This window comes from Falco cherrug, chromosome 7 (assembly GCF_023634085.1).
Source record: "Falco cherrug isolate bFalChe1 chromosome 7, bFalChe1.pri, whole genome shotgun sequence".
Classification (NCBI taxonomy): Eukaryota; Metazoa; Chordata; class Aves; order Falconiformes; family Falconidae; genus Falco; species Falco cherrug.
The window spans coordinates 30665279-30688181 of record NC_073703.1 but is presented as its reverse complement, the minus strand read 5'-3'; the positions used below and the strand labels follow the sequence as shown (position 1 = coordinate 30688181).

The window sequence follows — 22903 nt, the reverse complement described above, 5'->3', positions numbered from 1 at the left end:
GGGGATCGCATTTTATTCCCCAAGTATTTCGGTCAATAGGAAGCCACGCACATCAGCTCGGCTGGTCCCCGGGGGGAGGCGGGGGGGGGGGGGCAATGCACGGCGAGGCGAGTGGACGTGCAAATGCCGACGGAGAGCAGCGGGGAAGGGAGCCCGCGGCTCCTGCGCGCCCGGGGAAGCAGAGGTGTCATTAGCTGCCTCCCGCCCGCTGCTCTCGGCTGTCATTTCCAGACGGGAGCCGCGGAGCACCGCAGCTGGAACATGTCCTCCCCGCAGCCCCCCGCACCTCCCCGCCGCCGCCCGGCTCCCCCTCGGCCCGCCCGCGCCTCCCCCCCCGCGCCGCCGCCGCCTCGCCGCTCCCCCGTGGGCCGGCGCGGGGGGACGGAGGGATGGAGTTACCTTGACCCTCCTGGTAGAGAAGCCGGAGACGGGATGGAGGCGGCGGCGGCGTGAGCCGGGCTTGGCGGAGCGCGGCCGATGCCTGGCGGCGGCGGCCCGAGTGTGGTACGCGCCGGGCTCGGTCCCTGCCGCGGCGGCGGCGGCGGCGGCGGCGCAGGAGCCTGTAGGCCTCGGCGGCGTTGGCGGCCTCCCCAGCGCAGGGCGGCGTTGGCGGCGGGTTCAGGAGCGGGCGGCTGCTCGGGCTCCGCTCAGTCCCATGCACTCGGCGCGGCCCCCTGCCTGCGATGGCTGCGGCCTCACTCACATTCCCGGCGGAGCCCTGCGGAGGGGCCCTGAGGAGGCGGGGGGGCGCGAGGGGAGCCGAGTGCGGGCCGAGCCGGGGGGGAGCGGCGGGCGCGGTGCGGGCGGCCGGGGGGGGGCAGGCCGGGCGGGCGGCGCGGCGGTGCTGCGCGGGGAGGGAAGGCCTCTTCCGCCGGCGGCTGGCTCAGGTGAGAGGGGGGATCCCGGTGGGCGTCGGGGTCGCGCTCCGGCTCGCTCCTATTGTCACTCTCAGCGGGCTCCGGCCATGGCACTCACACACACTCACTCACTCACTCACAACCGAGCGTGCTGCCACCGCCCCCCGGCCCGCGGCCCGCCCCCCGCGCCCGCCCACTGGAGCCTGCCGCCGGGCCGCGCCGCCTCATTGGCGCCCGCCGCCGCCGCCGGGACAGCCGGGAAAGGGGGAGCGCGGCCGGGGCGGGGGCGGCGCGGTGCGCAGCGGCGGTGAGCGGCTCGTCATGGCCACCGCCATCGCCCTCGCCATCGCCCTTCTCGTCCCTCCGCGGGCCGGGGGCGAGGCGGACGAGCGCCGGCCGCCGCTAGAGCGAGGCCCGTCGGCTGAGGTAAAACATCTCGGCGATGCCGGGGTCAGACCCTGCGAACGCTGAGGTAGAGCCCTTGTCCCGCCGCAGCGGAGCGGGCAGCACGGACCCCCTTCCCGGGGCGGGCCGCGGGCGGGAGCGGCCTCCCTGCGGCCACCGCGGGACCGGGACCGGGGCCGGGCTGTGCCGGGGCCCGAGCCGCTCGGCGGGGCCCGCCGCTGCCTTGGGTTGCACGGTAACGAGAGCCGGGAGGCAGTGGCCTCCATATCGCGACAGGGCTTCTGCAGCACTTACCCTTGGGTTTCTTAGCCAGTCTGTGATTGCTGTCTGAATAATTTTGCGCCTTTTTTTTTTTTTAAGTGTATTTATGTGTAGAGTGGCCCACAGAAAAAGCGCTTGTAGATAGTACTGTTAAATATTATCGAATTTGTTTAGATTTATTTACCTGATGGCTTGGTGTTTGGTGGTTTGGGCTTTCTTTTCCAAAATGCAACTGACAGTATTAATACAACTGCGATATTTAAAAATACCATTCACTGTTTCCCCTGTGTTTCTGGCAGAAAAAAACCCTGACTCACGAGCAGCAGCCCTCCTGCATCGGTATGACCAAAACTCGCTGAGGTGCTGTCATTTTTTAGGAGATGAGCTCAAGGGCAGTTTGAGAGCTGGTTGCTTTGTTGGGTCAGTCACACCCCCCCTGTTTGTGCAGGTTCTGGGTGCCTGAACCCTCTGAACATACTAATCCTACAACAGCTACCTAGTTTGTGTCCCTAGTTTGCGTCCCACTCTACTTCTCGACTCGGCTTACCCTCCAGGTGTGTGAGTACCGATGTTGGCGTAACGGAAGAGGTGCAGGACTGTGGCAGACTCAATTTAGATGGCTTTAAGCTGTTGTGAAACTACTTTCAAAATCACTAATTTTCAGGCAGGTAAGCTCCCTGGTCCGGTTCACGTTGAGGAACCTGGAACTCGCTGCTACTGAAATGTGACTGTAATTGATGTGAACAGTTTTGCCTCTCCTCTCAGTATGCCTCTTGCATATCTTAAGAAATATGTGTCCCCTAAACTTTCTTACCTATAGACTAAGCAGTTCTATTTCAATCTTTCCTTGAGTGTCACAGTATTAAACCCCTTAAGATGCTTATTTCTTCTCCCCATGTCATCTTAAAATCATGTGCGTCTTTTTTTTGAACTGTAGCATCCCAAGACTGGACGCAGTACTACAATTAAGGCCTCAACAACCCCAGCATCTGCTGTTGTGCCTGTCAGAGACTGCATTTCTGTTTACACATGCCAATACAAATACTTTTGAGTCAGTATGATCTATTCACAATTTTGCTGACCTATTTTACCCCTGCATCCATTTCTGCCAACCTACCAAGCCAGTTATATCGCCCTCAAGTAGGCAGTAATGCTATTCGAGAAATTACTTACTACAACAGCCCTAATGCTATCCTTTCATTTTTATTGCCAGACAGGTGGACAATCAAGCAGTGAAGACATCTTTTAAAATAAAATTGCACGTGATTTTAAGTCAGAAGACTGTAGAATGTGTCATCCTTTGTAAATTGATTGCATTTGTCAGAAGAATTTTATCTAAAAACCAAAACTTAACTAAGATTGTACTGTACCACAGTTACACGATAGTTGTGTAACTAAATTTAGGAGAGAGATTTGTTCGTATTCATAAACATTTCAAACTTTGATTTTACTTAAACCAAACCAGCTAAGCTAATTGAAATGCAAGCAAGGGTTGGTAACAAAGAATGTAGGTCAGGGAGGTTTTATACCAATAGAAGGTAAAATTTGGCAAAAGCAGCGTAACTTCCTGCTGTCCCCAGCAATAAGCGGCAGAACCTGCAGATGCACATGTTTTGCTTTGTTATGTGTATTTTATTCTGTTTGTTGTGTTTGTCAGTGACATACTTTAATTCCCAGATTTATTCACTGTCCTGTGTGCTGCTTTTGGTCTGGACTGAACAGTGCAAGGAGTAGCTCATAAAGTTATTGATAGCATACTCTGCGAAAGCGAAGTTCTAGCACAGTCTGACGGCTAGACTGGCTTTTTAGGTGAAGTTGAGCGTGTCATTTTACATGGTTGTACTTTGGTGTTCCCAGTATGAAATGAAATCCATCTTTGTAAAACACTAAAGATCTAAAACTGGAGCATGTGATGGGGTCATTTGCTAAAATAATGGCCACAGAAGGGGTAAAAAACAAAACTGCTGTCCAAGTCCACTATCCTAGCTATAGAATTAGTTCTTCAGTATAGCTGAACAAGCTGGTAAATAATGCATTCAGCTAGTTTATTTTGTATATGAAAAATGCATCATGTGGTATGTTTTGTCCATTTTGATTGTGTAAAGCATTTTTATGATGTGTTTTATATCAGGTGATGTTTTTATGGTAACAATTCAAGAAAAATACAGGCTTTATCAGTGAATAAACAGAAATCTTACCTTTTCTTGATCAGTTGGTTGGCAGAGTTTACAAAACTGCCTTCCCTTTTATTTCCAGGTTGCTTTTTTTTTTCTGCTTTGGTCTGTAAAGTCTCCATCTGTGAGGAGATTTAAGACCACAACATTAGACGTGAATGTAAAACTGCTAATATTTCAAAGGGGCACTGTTATTTGACATTCTCCTGTTCTCTGTTTAGTCTGGTTTTTGTACCAATTGCTACTTTTAAAAATGATTACATGAATCCCAAGCAGAGATGAAGAAGAAATAAGTACTACAGGTGTTTTCCATATATGTGTATCTGTATATATTTATATGTTTATATAAATAAATGTATCAATTTGTAAGAATAAAAATTAACTGTCTTCTGATAAAGATCACATGACCAACATCTCACATACAAGTCTGTGTAGGCATATATATAAAAATATGCACGCATTCAATACCTGCAGCCCTTCCTGAAGGTCTACAAGCAATAAGTTCTTTTGATCAGTGTTTCACCATTGCTCTCAAAGGCACAAGACAAGCCTGTCCTTTTTGAAAGTTATACTGCCTTACTGTCCTACAAAAGGCATTTTTAAAAATAGCTTAGAAAGGAATTTTCAGGGGCAGCTTATCACCAGTTACAGGCACTGTGCTTTTTAGCACCCAAACAGTCAGAACAGCAGTCGAGAGTCCTCCAAAAGAGAGATTTTTTGTACCAGTGACTCAGATTTTTGCCACTTCACTCAGATTTTTGTGTGACTGAAGTTCCACGATAGACCATCTGTTATGGCCACCCAGGCATGAATACGGAGCTCGCATCCACATTGGCATTCTGCTCTTTACATAGCAGCTTATCAGACAGGATTGCTACATAGATACCACTGTGGAAGTCCTGCTCCATTGAGTGATAAACATAAATGGATCTAGCAGGAGCTTGTAAATGTTTCACATAGCACATCTGACATGTATTTGCCTACAGTAAGGGTCACATAAAGGATCTTCTGAATGTCAAAGGCAGCATTATCAGGGGTGCCGTGGGATTAGTTCAGATATTCCCTGTTCCAATACTAGTAAGCAAGAAAAGACTTGATCTCCCCAGAGAACTAATTATTCAGACCAGCAGGAAAAAGACCAGAAAGAGAAAGCATTATGGAGGAAACAGTAGTGCTGTTTGAAGAGGTAAATCAGCATGCGAACAAGGCTTTTCTGATACGTCTTTTAACAAAAATGAACACAGTGGAATACTGCATCAAAGAAACTGTCCTGTTCCATCAATTTGATTGAAGCAGCACAATCTGTGATTTTTTTGTTTACTTTTGAATGGAATTCACATGTAACAAGAAAACATTCTATTTAGTCTGTTTACCCAGCAGTTGGCTTCTGATTTGTATGTGTTACATTTTGGGGAGGAATGGTATGTCCAACTTTTGAGCAACATTTGTAATCGATGTACCGAGTTTCTGTTATAATAAGCAAGTGCTGATTACTTTTTGCTTACTGCTCCTCCTTGTACCAGCTGTGCAATAACGCTGTCGGTGCCCTCAGGAGCTGAATTCCTGATGCATGTGTGGGGTAAGGATTTTAGGGTCATAGACACAACTACCAGAATGGGAACTAATTCTTCCTCTCTGTTTATAGACACTGCGTCATTTGAAGTCTGTTTCTGTAGTCAACAAGGCAAGATAAGTAGGAGCTTGCTCGCCTCGGCAGCTGGCTAGCTGCCTCTTCCTAGCACAACACTGCTTTCACTTATTACCCAGTTCACGATTTTGTTCTTATTTTGTTCCCTCCCCCAGCATCTTAACTTGCCTTCAGGCCCCAGGTGCTCCTTTAAGCCTAGTTTTCTGAATATTTTCTTAACTTCCCTTCTCTGCCTGTTTACCCCTGCCTTCTTCGGGCTTTGCGGTATGTTCCTTAGCCAACCTGTTCTCTCCAACTGTCACTCTCCAACTGCCTCTGAAGGTTCCAGTGCTCCCCCGATTCTCTCCCCACAGGGAACTGCTTCTGGTGCCTGAAATTACACCTGGAAACAGCACCTGCCCATGCGTGATGTGGTCCCCTGTGCCTCTGGGGTTTGTCTGAATCCCAAGTGAAATGAGGTCTGCTTCCATATCTTCACTTTGTGATCGAGGCTCCTCCTTTCAGGTATCTCTGCATTTAATGTGTTTATAAGCCAACATATACACTATTATGATCTCCCCGTATAAACCCATCCTCTTCAGGTGAGCACCCTCTACTGTGGCCCAGCTTCCTGCATCACCACACCCCGAAACAAATAAAATTACTAAAATACCAGCGTGTAGTTAAGGTGTCCAGCAGTGCTTTAAGCATATGAACTGCTGCTCATAGTACTTCCCGTATCTGGTGAAGTACCTACCAGATCACTCCCAAGCTTGGTGCATCTCTCATGGTTACAGCAGCAGCTGATAAAACACTTGAGATTTTCCGCAAGTACAGAGACCCTGAGGACAGAGTAGGCTGAGAGAGAGATACCTTGTTCTCTTATAAAAGAGAACAAGCAAGTATTCATGTTGTATTTTTTTCAGCTTGCTACATCTTTTAACTCATGGTACAGCTTTAACCTATTAGATACTCAAAGTTTTCGAATTATGGCAAATGAAAGTGTTTTATCTGTAGCTCAGTTCAGCCTAGTAAGGAATGCTTAACATCAGAGGGAGTCTTGCAGCACCTAAATAAGTTTAAAATACCAGCCCTAATGGGTTCCAGAGCTTGCAGTACGAAGCTGGGTAGAGGAAGAGCCATACAGGTGCCAAGGGCACTTCCACTGAGTTTTTAAACAACTTAGAGAGACATCGGGAGCAAAGCTACTTGGAAAGAAGTGGCTGAGTGTTAGTCCCAGGTCTAAACACAAGTCCTCCTGGGAGCCTGCTGCATGGGCAGGTGTGCCCTCACGCTGAGCAGAACAAAGTAGCCCCCCTGCATCCGTGGTAGGCGAGGGTTAGCCGTAAGCCAGTCAGTCCTGCTGCCCCTCCCCTGGCTGGCAGGTACACCGGTAGAGGCTTTACTGTTGGGAAGCACTGGGAAGGAATCTGTATGAATGCTGCTAAAATAGGAATGACAGGAAAAGAAAGGTTATAAGAGCATTTTGTAAAATCTTCCGAGATCCACTGTCAAGGTTAAACAAATAGGAAAATTTCCCCACTGAGAAAATTATGCGAATAAGGAAGCTTGTCATTCTTTCGTGACCCTGTACAGGAATTATGGATACCCTATAAATTACAGTAAGGACAGACTTCACATGAGACAGGAACTGGAGTTGAAATCCAAAAGCTATGAATCCTACAAAAAGACAGCAATTGATTAGATTTAGATGGAAAATAGCAAAGAACCACCTAAACAACCTCCTGACTAAGCAGTCCACACAAAAATAGATAATTGGAACAAGAACAAAAACGGTGTTGTTCTGTGCAAGTGCTGGAAGTTTAAAAACTTCGTGGAAGAGTTGAGACTATCTCAGTTTAGAGGAGCACATCAATAGAACTGGTTTTTAGGAAACACTTAGAAGGAACGGCACTAAAGCCTCTGCAGTACTTGATAACAAAATGAGATGAGAATGCTAAGGTTAGGAAAGGAGTAGCAAATAAAACAGAGACATCGTTATTCCACTGTTTGGTATAGACTATGTTTGGAAAAGAGAATATAGAGAAAGCAAAGTAGTAAGATGACTTGGTACAATTTCTGCCCAAGGAGAGGATTAATACGCTGGGGATTTTAAGCTCAGAAGAAAAAAAATTTCATGCTGGATTTGATAGCAGTCTGTTATGATCTTCAATGGAATGGAGATGAGTGAATAAGTGACTTATTTTTCAAAACTGCTTTGTATTATTTGTTCTTCTGTTATCTGGCAAGATGGAATATTACAAGCTTTCATATCCTGTTAGAGAGGCAAAAGGTATGAACAGGTTCAAGTAAAATAAAATTTTAAAAAACTAGATGCCCAAGGGCACCAAGGAGATTAAATTGTCCTTGTACTTCAACAGGCTACCATAGTTGCAACATGCATTACATATACAACACATTAATGAATTTTATTTGCCAGCAAATAAAAATGCACCACTATCAACTTCAAAGATCTGTCCTATAGCGAAGCCTACACACCAGATTTAGGGTAAGATAATTCAGTAAATGTAGAATTTGAGCCAATATAAAACCTGTGATATGTTTTGATAAGATTTGGCATATTATCATTATTGAGTATCATATCTTTGACATGCTGTCCAGCCCCCACACTTAGAGAATTTTCAACATTATCCAGTGTCAGATGGGTCCCAGGAGAATTTATAGCAAGAATCAATAGCCAAGACTTGAATGAGAGAAGATCAAAAATAGTTTAGATTTTCCTTTTTAAGAAGATGCAAGGAGGAGCTAAAACCATGATTTGCTAAGGCACCAAGCAGCACCAGCAGACACCTCTGGAAAATTCATCTTAAGCTATATTTAGTGCATTCAAAGAAATTGTGGCTCCCACTTGAGCCATTTCAGCTCATACACAGATAAAAAATAATCGGATCACATAGACTGTTCGCTCATCTTGAATAAATATTTAACGGAATTGTGCATTTCTGAGTCATGTTTAGTTCTAATATATGTCTTTCTAGGTGAGCTCCTACCTCTGAGCAGATTCATCTGTAACTGCAATTCTATAGGTGTACATCTGTATTCAAAAATACACTAGACAATTAAATTCTGACATTGAGAGCTTTTAGTACACAAATAGCTAATTAGAGCCCTTCAAACAAGAGCAATTCCAGCGTCTTGCAGTTACTGGGCTTTAATGATGGGCTGTTGATATAATTTCTTGAGTCCTTGAAATTTAGTTTTTGGATTTTTGTCACTCCAGTAGGTGGAGTGTGAAATACTCCTGGGCAATGCCGTCCAATGCCTGCTTGAGTACAATTTTTAAATGTCTGGGTTTTTCTTGTCACTGATTTGTACCTAGTCAAATTCATATTATGATCTTTCTTAGGTTTCTTTCTTGAAAACTCACTGCAGCTTCATTTAGGGTCATCAAATACTACATAAGCCGCATCCTGGAAAATATGAAAACATCCAGAGTTACCAAACTTTCTTCCAAACTACACTATTTTTGACCCAGAATGTCATTCCTCAACATTCGGACTATTCTGATCGCATCAAATGTAATTCCACACCCAGTGAAATCCACCTCAGGCCTTTTCCCAGTGTGATGCAGCTATTTTTCTTTGGGAAGTTATAGGAAGTTACACACTGCCATTCCAATACACAACAGCGAATATGCTTTGGATATTTTTTTCATAATTCCTGGTAACATTGCACTTAGCAAACTGTTTTGATACATATATGTAAGCAATTTAACTTGCCTCCTGTTCCCCACTACAACTCACTGTTTTGCTTTTAACAAATTGACAGAATTATAACAAATATGCGTGCCAAAGCTTTCATACGGTGCTGTTGCCTATCATCCCATTCAAATTGTTTCTTCAAGAAAATTACCATCTAGCTTTGGTCCTGCTGGTGATAGTCTACGGGATATTTCAACCAGAATACCATGTATGCAGAATTCTTTATTTTAGTTGCAAAAATATTTGCCATCTGAAATGTTACCCATTTATTCAAGCCATTACACAGAAATGTAGGTAAGGTAGCCTGCTTTCAACTGAGCTTTACAAAAATACTCATTACCTCTTGGAAGAAAAAAAAAATGGTAAAAGACATTTGCAGGAAAAAGTAGAGCATCTATTGGTGCTACATGTTTAATTTTATTTGATTTACTATACTTAACTTTTTCCTTTGTTGGCAAAAACAACCTTAGCTGTTGCTAATGCTGTTTGCCAGCATCTCCATCTGCATCTTTGGTTACTCCTTGGATTCATTCTCTTAGCACTTGCAGAATTCCACTTGCATCCTCTGAACTCTCACGGGAATTTTTCCCTTTTGGTGGTTAACATTCACAGCAGCATGAAGTTATTCACATTGCGGGTGACATTTTCCTGTAGTCAAAGACACCTGAGCCCAGCTCCTTCTCATGTATCTTACCGGCTCTTGGTGATCCCTGCCAACGATAAGGGAATGCCTCCATCTCATCTTTAGAGCTCTTGGATTCACACTGTACGCACCCACATTTCAGTCTTGTCAGTAACGTCAAATCCCCTTTCGGAGAGTTTATCTAAATTAACCTCAGCTTGTAATTTTGCCATGTAGGTTTATTTTGAAAGTGGACCTTTCCTTATCTTACCTTTTGTAGATGATTTGTTTTGGGAGTGGTTTCCATAAAGCACCTCAGAGAACAGTCAAATTAGTCTTGAAGTTTGTGCCGTGTTTGTTCTAAATTTCCGTCTGGCCTGTTTTCTGCTGACCTTTACTTAAATGATTAGTATAAGTGTGCATGCATGTACATTGCCAATACGATCTTGCTCAAGTTCAGTTTTACTACATAAAACAAGCTTTTCTCTTGAGCTTAATGTCCCAGTTGTTTTATTAGCATTGTAACCAGGCTGCTCATACAAGGCACATCCACTGCACATCTGAATAAAAGTAAACATCCTGTGTTTCTCAGCCTGCTATAAACCCCAACAGATGGCTGCTACTTTTACAAACTGCGCTGAATAGGATGGTTCACATTTCCCATGCAACAGACTTATTTCTGGAATCCCAAACGCTGTATACTTCTTGCAGGAACACTGATCCAGCCACAACGCAGTTTAGCCCAAATCAGTCCTGCTTGGTGACTCTTCATAGGTCAGACCCTCTTGCTTTTTGGAATGTCCAGCTGGACATACCTTACATTACTGATCCATCCAAAGTTGCAGGAGGACTGATAACAGCTTCCATGTGTAGGTCCTTGATCATCAAGCCTAAAAGGTCCTTTGGGCAATACTGATGTTTATTAGAACCTTTGTGTGTTTATTTTTTTCCCCAAGAATAAGTATTTTTTGGAGATAGAAGGTATCTCTTAGAATGACTGGATTTCACCTTGATGCTCAGAACCAGTCCCTGGTCAGGGCACGGGCAGAATCTGCAGGAGGCGGTGTGCATCTCCTCTACCACAGCCAACGGTCGGGAGACATATGCCGCAGGCGTATGTCCAGTAGTACACTGATGTCTGTGCTTAACCCTGTCACTGGCATCAACTCCCAGCTGAATTAGCAGCAACGCCACCTCGAGACTTCACCCTGTGTGTGTGCAAGCATGTGTTTGCAGGAACCTGTTCCCATCTGGATTTTTTTTTTTTTCCTACAAAGAAGCCACAAGGGAACTACTTTGGCTGCAGGTCCAAGGAAATAGTCTCTGTTGAGGCTTAAAAACAATGTTGAGGATGTTTTGTCCTGAGGGAAAGGCAGTTTGGGAGTGAGCTTTGTCTTACTTAAAACTTTTCTCCACTGAATAACAGGCTTGGTCTCAGCTACTTGTGCCCACTTTCCATTGCATGATAGAGTATCAAAGGAAAAAGTTCTTGAAAGACCACTCTAGAAAGACATCTAGAACTTGTGTACTAACTTTTTTGCATGGATGATCTTCAATCAGATGCATTCAGAGGCTCTACAAATCGTACCGTTTGCTTAGAAAGTAATTCTGAAGAATGAAGACAGTTTCTGATGTTTCTCCTCCAAATATACTATTTACAAAAATGGCCGAGTGCAACGTACTCTACGTTAGCTATCCCTGTTTACCTTCATCACCCAGAACCTCTCTGATTCATGAAAAGCTAATACATAATACACATATATCATAGGATGTTTTCCTCCATCATACCAATGCAGAAAGCTCCCAGTAGCTCTCAAACACATATTTTCATTAAGGATCCAGTAAACTGGTCACACTCCAAAACCCATCTAGCCTAATAATTATTATTATTTCCTAAATCAAAGTTATTTACATTTCCAATTTCCTTGACAATTCATTGGGGGATTTTTAACAAACTACTGTTAAGCCCAATTTCAATGTATTTAAGATATTTTGTAATATGTCGATTGTATCTATCACTTTATCTGTAGTGAATTGAAGGGCAAGATGGCTACTTGGTCATTTCAGAGCAACCTATGAGGGAAGAACTGTGAAACCAGAGATTTTACAGGTCTTTCACCAGCGTTCTCGTCACAACAATGACATTTTTCATATAACTCTACATGATGGGAACATCCTTGTGGAGTAGTTTTTCAACAGAATACTCTGTGGGTCAAAATCTCTGTAACTAGTTTGAGTAACAGATGAGGCTCTGTTCAGCCTGTCTTCCAACAGCTTCTTCTTGAAGAGAGACTCCCAGGCAGTTATGTCTGTTTTCCCACTAATGGGACTAAGTATCATTGACTAGTGTATGCAGCCAAAGAGTTTCTTGGCGATGATGGCTTTTTTTTACAAAAGCTTGTGCTCATAAAAATCAGTATTACAGAAAAAAACAACAACCTATCAACATTTTCTGTTGTAGAGAGAGGAGTTTCCATTTGCTTCATCTTGTCATGTATCCTGGCCTCTTCTGAAGCACTGAATTCGGGTGGACTACCTGCATTCATTGAACTCTGCCAATAATTTAGTGTATTTTGCTATTAGTAATATTCCAGTTCTTGTTTTGGTTCTTTAATCCAGGAGAAAGGTTTTAGGATTGCTTATACTGACCTCCTTGCAGGTGTTTTTAAACAAGCTATGAACCACAAGGTCATAATTACTTTTTTTTCCCCCCCCAAGTTTTTACCACAGCCATGCCTCTTCAGCTTTTCCAGCAAGTTTTTCAAACTCAGCAAAAGCATCCATGAACCATTTTGCCTACTACAGTAAGACATGTTTGTGCATGTAGACTTACCTTCTCATCTGGGAAGCTGGACAATAGTATAAACCGATGGACTACAAAACCAGAGTAACATTTCCACCTGTACAAAAAATTTATGGTTCTGGCACAACTGTGCTTGAGCAAAACCATCATGAATGATATCAGTGGACAAATGAGGCATCAAAGTCAGTTATTTCTCACACAGAAAGTTGGATTCAAGTGTAAGCCAAGTCATGAGAGCATATGTAACATCTACTGGTGTTTGCTATATTAAGAAGCAATAGGCCATGTGTACAGCCTTGCAAATCTTAAGTGGGAGAGAAACTTCATATGAAAATGCTAATCGTTATCACAGTCTAAAACACATGCTGCCAGACGCCTTTAGGAAGCATACACAGCCTCTTGCCTCCTTGCGCCATACATATAATGCAGGATCTGTGTATGAGTATATCCTACATCTAGCTCGTATTTTTCCACCATTAACTTGTAACTGCTGCGCATGCCATACAGCTGGCCAAAATCTGTTCTACCCCATCGGGAGCTACATCATTGCTAGAAAAGGATGAAAGCAAGGTCAAGCTCATCCAGCCCTTCAAGAGGGCAGCAACCTGTGTGGCTATTAGAGAAGGTTACAGTAGGCTCAGAGTGTTCAGGAGGGAAATACAAGTAACTCCTTGCAAGAGTAAATAAGACCCATTCAAATGTGTTTAATTGTGCGTGCCTCTCTGAAAATCTGGCTCATCATTCTTCCTTCCATTTCTCACTCAGAGGGTCACTAGTGCCTGAAAACACCGATATGCCAAGGAAGCCAATTGCTCATGAGAGCATGACTCTGCTCCACACAGATATTTTCCCTTCTGTCACTTGGCATAATTCAGTATGTGACTTGAAAATTCAAAATAAAAACAACAGAGAAGAACCAGGTCCAACAGTGTTACAAGCAGAATTCTAAAACCTTCCCTTTAAGTGAAAAATACCTCTCCTCTAGAAATACCACCCATTTCTCCATTCTTTTTAGCTTAACCAGAACGATTTATTTGGAGCTGTTAACTTTTGAGGAAAAAGGGACAAAAATACGTCAAACATAATATGTATTAGACTGTTAAAAGCACACCACACTGTGCCTCCCGATTCAGCGATACACAATTTAGCAGGCAAGTTTCTCCCATCTCTTAGTTCTCTTCCTGTGAATTGCTTATTTCTTTTCTCTTTCCTTCTCAGGGTCATTTTCTCCTGTAACTTTGTTGTTCTTTAACACATTTTAAATATAGTTATGAAATACATAAGTATTTAAACATATCTTTGTTCCTACTGCTCTCATCTGTGTTTCAAACACAAGTTTAAAGTTATGCATCATTCTAAGGAGGAAAGAACCATCCCCTATACCATCCTTTACTAGCTGCTGGTCATGCCCATATCCCAGGATGCCCAAAGTTACTTCAGCTTCACAAGTTTTTCCTGAAAATTGATAAATGATACACCATGAGCATAGACAGACATCTGAAAGCCAAATGTAAGGTGTGACCTTGCCTTCAGTTCCTTACCAAGCCCAGTGAGTGCTGACCTCCCAGCATAGCTATGAGCAGCAGGAAGCAGCTGGATAGCTCTGGAATGATTGCTTAAGTAACGATGCATCTTCTTTCTCCAGGTGGAGCACCTGGTTCTGCTCTGGAAGGTGAAACCAGGAGCTTTCTTGCTTAGGGTCAGACTGTCTTGCATGTGGAGATTCTTTTACTAACAGTTACGGCATCTTCCTCAGCAATTGCTTTGGTAATTGCTCCACTACCTCTTTACAGAACGTGCTCTTTTGGTACTCAGCAAATCTCTCCAACATCTGTTCAGAGCCCTTAACACTTCCATGACACACCGCTATCAAGGCAAAGCAAGTGATTAGGGAAGTGGTTGCAAAAGCTCCTTCTTCCTTTGGCTCCTCCCTTCGTGCGGAGGAGCTCGTGCCTGTACTTGAATCCTGAAAAGTACTCAAAAATTAAGACAAAGACACTAAACAAGCGTGAGTCTCTTCACTCACAGAGCTGCACCTGCAGCATGGACCATACCCACGCAGTCCCCAAACAATCCAGTGCTGCTGACAGCCCAGGTGCCATTCCAGAGCTGGATTTGGAGAAGTCAGGCTAGCACAGGCGGTCTAAGGGAGGCAGTTTCATCTTTGTGTTTAAATTTGAAGTTCAAACATTTAATCCTTCAAATGAAGTAAAGCTGAGAAGTTATGGGAGTGTAGATGCCATAATGCCTTTAAGAGTATTATTAAACCGAATTGACAAGACTGATGATTTCTTAACCAGGGGGGAGAGAAGGGAGAAGAATTCAATGGCAGTTAGTACTCCTGGCTAAAGAGTTAAGATTCGTTCTGCATTTTGTCAACCAAAGGAGCCTGAGAAGAAAAAAAGAAAATATTTATCAGTGTTTAAACATGATGCTGTAGGAAATGAGTAGTTGTCATTTCTTGTAAAAAAAAGACCAATTTTAGCATTTCCAGTGCCATGGTCTTGCATGGGTGTAGGCCAGTTGCTGAAATAGTTAATTTTGGCCACTGTCATTTGAGTGTACCTTATTTCTAACTTGAATGATGTTCAGTTTCGGCTCACAGGCATTCATCCTGTCACACCGTGATTATTGCAATAAATATTATTGCCAGATTTTATTCCTATATGCAGCTGTCAGCTGAAGAGCAGAGTCCGCAGCACCCACAGGCTGTTCACGCAGGGATAAGCAGCCTCTTGACAACCTTCTGTCTCCTCTCCAGGGGGTTCCTCCAGTGCCTGAGAGAGGTGAAGGACTACAGGGTCTTGTGGATGGAAGGCCACAGAGCTGGGCTGGTACTTTCTAGGGGGTCATATTCGAACCTAAGGTCCCAAAGCAGCACGTATCCCTCAGCACAGGGCACACACCCCACCTTTAGGTGGCCCACACTCACACGCACTGCAGAGGGACTGTAAGCTTCCTATAATTTTAATGTTATAGGGAAAGTAATTCTACAAAGATTGATTCCTATAACACATAGGTGTAAACCACAACATGCTGCAGGGGAGGTCACTTGATTTTTCTTTATGACCTCTGCAAGGAAAATACTGGTAAGTTTAGGGCTGCCACTCTGTGTAGTCATCCCACCAAACCTGAATTCAGCAGATCTCACAGGCATGCGGCAGGATTAGATGCTTATATTCTTAGCTGTTAATTAATTATACCACTAATTCTAATGTATTCACAGAAGCCTCTGTTCCAAAAAAACGTGGCTGAACAGTTTTATACATTTAATGCTGGAAGCTTTTCATATGTAAGTAATTTCAACAGTACGCAAGCTCTATTATATACTGTACTTGAATAGATGCACCATAAGTTAGGGAAATGACAATTATTTGTAGAGTTCAGTCTGTTGTGTATATTTCCACTTTACTAATGCAGGCTATGTTGCTATGTGCACATTTCAAAGCAGCTAAGGATTTACAACTTGCAGGTATGTAATGATACTGCCACTTGGTCTTTTTGTTATGCAAAAAGCAACAAATACAAAACTTCAGTGAAAATAAAACAAGGGTAGAACAAACATTGGGGAAGACACTGAAATACAGATTTTTAATCTAAATGTTTAGACAGTGTTGAAATTTACAAAAAACTTGTCTTACAGAGCTAAATTTAGATCTGGGTCACACTAAGTTAACTAAGGAGAGCAATAAATTGGGCAATTCTTAGTCCCAGATGAAAAACACATTAGGTAAGCTTCTTTTACTTCATCTGTAAGAGTAAAATCCAGCCAGTGGTACCACTACCCCACTTACAGAACACAAGAAGTGCCCCTCAAAATAAGAATATAATTTTTTGCAAGAAGCTAGTCTTGGGGTTCGGTTGGGGTTTTTTTGGTTGGTTTGGTTTTTATTTTGTTTTCTTTTTGAATCAAAAGCATTTGCATCTCACTAAGAGCTGCCAGCTTGACAACCCCATTTTATTTCTGGAAAAACTCAATATTTCCAACATTCCAGGACTAAGGGAATCCATTTCAGTAAGCACAGTCTGAAGCACGTTCATTGTGCAAGTGGTACAGTAACACCACCACCTTCTTACAGGTGAGACTCTTACCAGTTGGCTCTTACCTTCAGTCAGATTCTGCTGTCCATGCTGTTTCTCCTTCCTCCAGAGACCAGACCAGACCACACTCCTCCTCCACCACCCAACCTCCTCTCCCACCCTTCTCAGGGCTATTTAACCACTTTTGGGAACAAGCTACAGCTGTGCATCATCCATGTCAATCAACCCACTGCCTACAAAGCAAGGCCACAGCTGCATATTATTAATGTTAATCAACCCACTGCCTTCATTCCTCTACACGGGTTTATCAAACTTAAATGAAATGAAACAAACTTGTTTAATCATCTCTTCTTACATAATGTACGGTGGCAACCAAGTGCAGCCTTGGCTCCTGCACACACCTCGCGCTGTTATCCCAAGTGTGTGTGGTATTAAGAGCTACCACTTTTCATAAAACCCACACAGGAGCACAATAGGCAAAGCAACAAAGGTTGCTACAACAGAGCTGGGAAGGCAACAGCCTCCATGTGCCTCACGTAATTTCGGTTCACACCATCACCTTCGCATCGTGCCTCTGACTCGGTGTTAGTGCTCTCCCCTCGGGCTCTCTTATGGACAAAAGCACATGAATAAAAACCCGACAAGATTGCTCTAGCGTCACCCATGGTAAAAAGCCTCCATTCAACTTTATCTTGGGGCTACTCAGGATCACACAGCCTGGACTTTGTTCTCTACCAAGACCCCGACTGTCCCTGGACAGGCTCCTGCCCCTTGCGCTCAACCGACTGGTGCTGAGCCACGCTCTGCAATGAGAGCTTTCCTGCCACCTGCTGCAGCTGTGTAGCAGCCACACAGGCACTGCTGTGTCTGCCCAGCTGCCTTGGCTTTAAATCCAGCAGATCCCACTTCGGGGTTCCCCAGCTGTAAGTCACTAGCAACTGGTGGCGTTTGCGACATGGCCTCGGAGGTGTGCGGGTGCGCCATGCTTCCCTGGGACAGTTTGTACACCAGCCACATGACAACGTGTGTACAGGTGCAAAGTGTGAAGAGGTCTAAGGGCAGAGCTTGGCAAAAATCCTTCCTCAGAGAAGTTGAGCAAAGCACAAACTCCAGCCCCGCTTCACCCCGGCCCAGGCCCAGGCCCGGCTGCCTGTCGGACTGGCGCAAGCGGTTGCCTGCCTGCACTTGCCTTCCACTAGCGCTCATTAGCAAGGAAAACAAAGCTGGTCGAACAGAGCTGGCAGGGATCCTACCACCACGTTCGCTAAATGGATCTATTAAAATGTAAACAAGAGATCACATTGCAGGGCGTCATCATCAAATACCAGGGGTGACATCTTAGCCGATTCCCAAACAGCACTGAGTCCTCCTCCTCCATCCCGTTGCCTTTGACATTGGCTAACACTATCCTACTCCTTTTGCACACCTTGTCCACAGTTACTCGCACTTTTCCTCCTCACACCCTAAACGGTTGCCCGCTGGGGTCCTTTGAAAGCTTCTCGTTACCCATCAGTCACCTGCAGAACAGCACTGGGGTCTCACGCCCAACAGAGGCATCTCCCGCACATTTTGGAGCCATGCTCCCTCTCTGAGGCCTTCTGCTCTAGGAAAATAGGCTGCTGGGACCATAGTGTCCCCCCGCCCTCCCTGCAGAAGGCCTTGAGTTTGATGGAGCACATGACAGGCCACAGAGGTTACACCCGTCTTACTCCTGCCTCACCGATCCACATCTCATAGGAGTTTCTATCAGTTGTCTGACTTTCAAATGAACATCCCTCTGCTTTCTCGCGTGCCGCCACCCCTCTGCTCTTCCCAGGGGCTCTTAGGAAGCAACCACCAAACGACACATTCCCCTGCCTGCCACCCCTGTCCACAAAAGCTTTACAAAAATTGGTAAGGGGCTGAGGGTTGGTTGGGGGTTCTGGGTTGGCAGCGGTGGCTTGGCTGGTGTTCCCAGCTCCGTACCCTTCTTTTCCTGTTCACGTGCAGGTCGTTCCTTCCAGTACATCAGCTGCCTGCTCCTTGTCTCTCTGTCCTCTAGGGTTCTAGAGCTCATCAGAGGCTTCAAAGCTTTAAATTAATGAAATAAATTCTCTCTGCTGGTAACATTTATAAACTCCAGAAGAGGCCAAAGCAGCAGCAGCCTTGTGGTGCAGAGGAAGGGGAGAGAAGCAGGAGCTCTCGGCTCCAATCCAGTTCTGGCACAGATTTCTTATGTGCAACTGGGGAGCTTTTTGCATCACTGTCCCTGTCTGCAAAATGACAAACACAACAGCCACTCTCTGTTTGACACGCTAAACCAACAAGCTCTCTGGCAGGACAATTCATCCACACAGCACCACGTACAGCGTGCAGAGAGCTGTTGGGCCCAGGGAAGCCGTGGTCTCTGCTGCTGCCTCCAGCCACAACAAATGAACAGGAAGGAACACAGTTTAGAAATAAGTCAGTGGCACTCGGAGAAGAGGTTTTTAGGGAAGGTACAGAGATATGCTATTTTGTATCATTCTCTAAAAGCCGGTATAATACATACTAACGGTTTTCAAGACCATTCTGCTCATGAAATGTATAATAATGAAACCATCTTGACTGAACAGAATGCATAGCGTATATAGAAAAAAAGCTGCACTTTTAGAAGCCTAGATTCCACTTGGGTGCTAAAGTTTAGAAGTTTTAATTTCACTCCTTGAGAATAACTATGTAACATACCTTTAAAAATAATCTAATTTATTTTAGTTATACTGGAGATAATAGGGAAAAAAATCTTAAACCCCATCTAAAATCTGGGAAAAATAACCTTTGAATGACAGAGCACCATTTTCTTCCAGAGGATTAGCAATAGTTTATTATTCCAGGTATATATTTAGACTGTTTCATTTACACAGTTCCTTTAATATCAACCATATTACAACCTTTCCGACAGCTGATCATACTGAAAAGCAATTCCAAGCTCCTGCATGTGTTCTGTTACAGAAGTGCCTCTTGGACCATCATCTTATCAATGCCTACAAATACCTGAAGGGCTGGTGCCAAGAGGATGGGGCCGGGCTCTTTCCAGCGGTGCCCAGCGACAGGACAAGGGGCAACGGGCACAAAGTGCAACAAGAACAAACAGCAAGAAGTTCCACCTGAGTATGAGGAAGAACTTCTTTACCTTGAGGGTGACCGAGCACTGGCACAGGCTGCCCAGAGAGGCTGTGGGGTCTCCTCTGGAGATATTCAAAACCTGCCTGGAGATGGCTCTGCGCAGCCTGCTGTAGGTGACCCTGCTTTAGCAGGGGGGTGGGCTGGGTGACCTCCAGAGGTCCCTTCCAACCCCAACGATGCTGGGATTCTGTGATTTCAGGTGTGAATACACACCAAATCCCTTTGCACATTCAGACAGGTAACAAGGCAGGCGGGTGCAATGCTCTGCACCTTCCACTCCTTTTTCAATATGCTGCACGAAGCCACATGGCCCAAAACGTCAGCAAGAAAACAGGGCTATTAGAGCACTTACTCAGTAACATTCTTGCACTTTGAGGATCAAACCCATTTATTTTAAACCAGTATGTTTCCTGTTTCTTTGGTGCTGTCCCAGCGCGCACGCTGGCAAGCCAGGCAGTTGGAAATCAACCTGGGCACTGTCAAGTTCACCTTTGCCTAAAGAACAGAAATTGTTTGAGATCAAGAAGCGCAAGGCAGGGAACAAATACAGGAGGTTCTTGGAGACAGCAAAGAACTTCGGTAACTCTTTCTTTTTTGTAGTAAGATGACCCTGGATCGCATAGTAAGTTAAACCAACTTTTTTAAAAGTAGGAAGGAGAATGGAAATACGAATTGCACTTTGTATTTTCTGCTACAGGCCAGCTACACGTGTACGCTTTATTCTCCTACACCTTGGACTCTGACCCAGCAGAATGCTGTGGTTTGCATCTCTATGAGCTGTCTAGAGCTGACACTGGCCTTTCTCCTATGAGGTTTTGTAGGAGGGTTCATGAACGTGGTACACATGGAAACCTCTGATCGACAAGAAAAACCTGCGTAGTAGCTTAACACGCCCAGCAGTGTGGAAAAAACGTTAAGAACTTCAGGGTTTTTATGTTTTGCAAACAAAAGGAAGTTCATTTCCTCTGCAAGCTCACCATAGTATTATGTGCAAAAACACGCCTGGAGCTCTTGAAATACCTTTACTTATTTCTGCGTCTACCAAATTTATTTATAGAGCCATCTGGAAAACACTGGCTTTTCATTTACAAGATACTATAGAGCTTTTCAGAATTGTTTCATAAACCAAACTCTTTAAAAACACCCACACCTACAGAAGTTGTCAACTAAAATCAATTCTCGGCACTGTTTTGGGGTGTATTTAAGGAGTATTGACAGGACTGTTAAAACTGCCATATTAACGCATAAACAGGTAATTTTCCATGTGCTAAGTTTACTATGTTAGTAAATCTAGCAATCAGCAAATGTGTCCAATACATTACACATCCCTCTAAGAAACCACCAACACTCCAGTTACGTCTCATTTGAATGCAGTACTGGGGCATTCTCACAGTTTAGAAAATAAATGGGAATAAATTCTTAAGCGAAATGTAATAAACATGCAGGCTTAGAACATCTGGAACAAAAATAAGGTGGAAACTGGGAAGCACAAGTGTCCTGGTCGGCAGGTGAATGCATGAAGGGGAGAGCAGCTCTCACTCATGCACATGCCACTGAGCAAGCTCATAACAACCCAGAGTTACAGCTCTCTCACTGTCTAGGCATCCTGGCAATAAACCACAACAGAAATGTTAAAATAATAACAGTAATAAAAATAAATAAGGATTTGCACTTATTTCAGCCAAGATGTTTTAACAAAATGCCACCATTCATTCCTTGGCATGTGGTGGGATGCCTGTGTGCTCCTATTACATTCCTTAATTGCCTTCAGACTTTCTACTGTTTGCAACAGTTAGGACTCAATGAACTGAACCCAACTATAAGAATTGATTCCATCAATCATTTAATCTTCTCGTCACTCTAATACCATACACATATAGAAGACTGCCCAAGACCTTTATCATTACCCTGTTAATGGTTTGCTATCTAGAGGTATTCCTTTGGACCCATACATCATTATAAGTCTTCATTTAGCAAAACAAGATTGTTTCAGAAAATGCTCCTTTCTTTCTATTAAACATTAGGTCGTCCAGCACTGGCCTCAGCTGGACTTTGATTTTTGGGGTGTGAAGCACAAACACCATCCCAGCTCATCCAAGACACTGCTGCCCTGATGGGTGTGGTCTCTGCCCATACTGGCATAATGACAGGCGTAATTGCTCCCCACTTAGTTCTGCCAAGAAGATCTGATGTTGAAACATAGAACCGCTTGGCACCTATGTGTTCATTTGGTAGTTTAATTATTACATTTACATGTTGAAGTATATTAAGTATACATTTTTTTAGTGTGGCATAGCAAATGTAACTCTGTTTCTATGTGTTCCTACCGCAAATCTACAGCTACACAAAGTTTGCAAAAAATACCGTACCTCAGCAAGGATCATCCTCGTTTCTCCCGATCCCTCATTTATCCATCCTAAATTGAGGCAGCTCAGCAAGACCATTACTGTAGTCAAGTCTTGAGGCTTCCTTCTTCAAATGATCCCCAAATTACTGCTAGAAAATGTTGCACTATGCATCGTCTGGATGTCTGAGCATAAGATTTTTAAAGAAACATTTGAGATCTCTGTGTATAAGTGAAAGTTCCCACCATCAAAGCATGTCAGCCTCAATTTCTTCCAAGACACGGTGATCAGCTCACATATCAACTAGTATCCTCTGCAGCACTCCGGTGAGTACTGCAGGCTCTGTGGTGCTGGGGGATACCCGAGAAACACCTGAAATTGTTACCAAACACAGGCAGGTATTTCGGAGGCGTGTGCAGCTGGGCAGTTGCTGACAGAGCATCACCAGAATTTCCAGTCCAGGGTCTGTACTTCTTCCTCCCTCACTTCTGATACAAGCAGAAACAAAAGCACATAAAGAAATAGCTCTTCTCTAAGACAAGACACATGAAACTCTGAATGCAAAGTTTACATCCACCAGCACAGAATAAATTTTGGCAGGAATAATTAAAGTTTAAGGTAGTGTTACAAACACTGCGCTGGTTTACCTTTTGCCTTCATTCTTCATATACCCAGAGTACTGAAATCAAAGAAATCAGAACCACTGCACGTGATTTATAGGCATTGCTCTCCAGCACCCTCCAGAAGCTCCAGGTAAAGCTGAGTCACTCCCAGCTATTTACCTACTCTGTGTTCCATATTTTTTAACCTGGACCTGAAGTAGCAAGGTTGGCATACATTGTACTCACAGGCACTCAACTCCGTTAGTAATTAAGAATTCCTCTACTAAAAACACCCAGAAA

General features: G+C 44.1%; 1 protein-coding gene across 3 annotated transcripts in view; it reads right to left on the bottom strand.

Moving 5' to 3' along the window:
• PPP2R5E (protein phosphatase 2 regulatory subunit B'epsilon) overlaps positions 1–995 on the bottom strand; it is a 77409-nt gene extending 76414 nt beyond the window's left edge. For 2 of the 3 annotated variants that reach the window (XM_055715722.1, XM_055715723.1), the window contains exon 1: positions 400–992. The gene's annotated coding sequence lies outside the window, so the exon portion shown is untranslated. Of the gene's footprint in view, positions 1–399 lie in introns of all 3 variants that reach the window. The other variant, XM_055715724.1, reaches the window with a different exon arrangement.
• Positions 996–22903: the final 21908 nt, after the last annotated feature.